Genomic DNA, 2,689 nt, shown 5'->3' with positions numbered 1-2,689 from the left:
CAACGCCGGGACCCCAAAAGCCGCTTTCCCTGCCCTGCTGGAGACCGGGCTGTGGCTGCCCTGCCCCACTGCTGCTTCGAGCTTTCGCTACGCTGTAGCCCTGCTCGCCTTGCCTGCCTGGGCGTCCGTGGGGTTCTCCCATCTGGATACATCTCGCCTGCCACCCGGGATTTGCGTCCGTCCCTGCCGTTCCAGCCGCCGTTCTAGCCTGCTGTTTCAGCCTGCTGTTCCTGAGAGCCCGGGATCAGCTGCCCAGGGGTTTGTGAAGCCTTTGTTCCATCCCTTCCCGGGATCCCAGGGCACCAGAGCCGCGGGTTTCCCGAGCTCGCTCCGGAGCGCCCCCTGCAGCCGCGGGGGAACCATCGCACCTGCCCTGCTCACCGGGAGCCGCCAGCGCCCCTGCCGGCTGCGAGCGGAACTGCACCCGAGGGGAAATAGCCTGACAGCCGAGAAGGCTGGGACTGGGTTTGTGATTGCTGTTACTGCCATAGTTGTTGTTGTTTTGTTTGACTGGTTATATACATATATATATATATAGTAAAGAACTGTTATTCCTATTTCCCACATCTTCGCCTAAAGGCTCTTGATTTCAAAATATAATAACTTGGAGGGAAAAGGGGTTATATCTGCCACTTCAAGGGGGCCTCTGCCTTCCTTAGCAGACACCTGTCTTTCAAAACCGAGACAACTGCACAGCCCTGGATCCCAGGGGAGATGTGTTCACTGAATTCCTCTGCAGCACAAACACACGAAAGGATCTCCATCCCCTCTTATGTTTCTGCCTCTTCTCCACGAACTCCTACACTGGAGGAAAACCACCCAGAAGCTCTTGGCCAGTGCAGCGCAGGGCCCAGGGGGCCCAGGGAAATGGGATAGCTGGGAATGTTCATTGCCCTGTCAGTCAGAAATGCCACCGGGAGGGGACAGGCCCAGGTGCCCCTCAGGGTCCCTTGGAGCCGGGCACCCTCACACACAGAAAATACAGATCCGTGCCCAACTTCCAGCAATTAAACTCCAGATCAAAAGAACCACAACCGTGGATGTGCTTTGCTTATTATCAGCTCTGTCTCTGATTGCCTGAAGGTCTTTCCAACAACGTTTACTTTAATTACTTTAATGAGAGAGAAAATGATCTGGAGTGTCAGCTCAATGGGGCAAGGTCCTGATGGAAATGTTAAGTCTGGGATCATTAGTTCAGCAGCTAATAGTACATTATCTGAAGTTATTGGAGCTAAATGTAAACAGCTCCTGGAGCCCGGCTGATGTCAGGAGCAAAGCTGGGGAAATGAATTAGGAGAGGCTTTGAACTGAGCTTGTGTTGGTTTTGCTCCCACCTTCTGCAGAGGCAGCTCTCTGTTGGTCCCAAGCAGAAAAAAGTGTTCGTAGAGAGAAAAGGAAATTGAATCCACCATGGGCTTGTGTTCACCAAAACCCTCCCGACAATTCCTTGCAATGAACTTCTTGAAGTGACTGAGTTTATCTAAAGCAAATTAAGATAAAGCAAATCAAGGCCACTTCAGCCCTTCAGGGAAGCCTGAGATGTTAATCTGCTCCTTTAGCAGTCCTGAGCCTTCTCGACAGCACAAGGAAGTCGAGATGGAGCAATTTAGCTTCATTTGCAATGAAAAGGGATTAAATTGCATTGTACGACCTCATCTCTGCTGCAGGTGAGCGCTGCCCACAGCCACCCGGCTCAGCTGACAGGCAATTAATTTGAGGCAGAGGTAATGTGATTCTGGTTCTGGGCCGGCAGTATTTGTTACAAGGATATAATCCGGTTAAATTAATCCCATTTAATTTTTCACTTGCCGTGGTGGGGCCTGCACTTGTAAGAACAGGCCTTCCTTGTGTTACCTTTGTGAGGATCAGAACTTGTTTCAGCTTGGAATTAGAAAGAAAAGTGCATGAAAATTGATGAAACCAAGGATTTTACTTCCCAAAGCAAATCCTTTCCTGAACTTTCCTGTGATAATGTGGTCCTGTGCATAGGCCAAGCACTGCACATATCAAAGATAACCAAGGCCATCCTTGGAGACTCCAGCTCATCAGACATGCAGATTCCTATTGCGGCCTTCAGTTTCTCTGTCTTAGGAATAATTCTTGGGTTTTATACAAATGCTTTGAACAGCGTTGCTGGTTTGTGGCTTGTGGAGGCAGAATGCATCTTTGAAATGACCCTGGAGTCCCCATCCACTTCAAAAGCCCTGTCAGGAGCAGCCTCCAAACCCACCAGAAATGCCTGAGGAGCTTGGCCAAGTACCCAGGGCAGCGAGGAGAGCACAGGCTCTGCTGCAGGCAGGTGAGTGAATTCAGCACCTCAGGGGCCAGGGCTGTCCTGCTTTGTCCCAAAACAGGGAAGTTTGGTCTTGGGAGACTGAGGTGAGCAGCTGGGGCTGCCCCTGGATCCCTGGCAGTGTCCAAGGCCAGGCTGGACGGGGCTGGGAGCAGCCTGGGACAGTGGGAGGTGTCCCTGCCCATGGCCTGGGCAAGGTGTCCATAAAATCATAGGGACATAGGATCACAGAATCCTGGAATGGTTTGGGTGGAAAGGACCTCAAAGCCCCTCTGGTGCCAGCCCTGCCCTGGCAGGGACATCTCCCACTGCCCCAGGCTGCTCCCAGCCCCAATGTCCAGCCTGGCCTTGGGCACTGCCAGGGATCCAGGGGCAGCCCCAGCTGCTCTGGGCACC

This window comes from Corvus kubaryi, unplaced genomic scaffold (assembly GCF_017639235.1).
Source record: "Corvus kubaryi isolate FWS band 111438036 unplaced genomic scaffold, C.kubaryi_AGA036_p1.0 37120, whole genome shotgun sequence".
In the NCBI taxonomy this organism is placed as follows: Eukaryota; Metazoa; Chordata; class Aves; order Passeriformes; family Corvidae; genus Corvus; species Corvus kubaryi.
The sequence above is the reverse complement of the archived record's forward strand: the minus strand, read 5'-3'. Positions refer to the sequence as shown.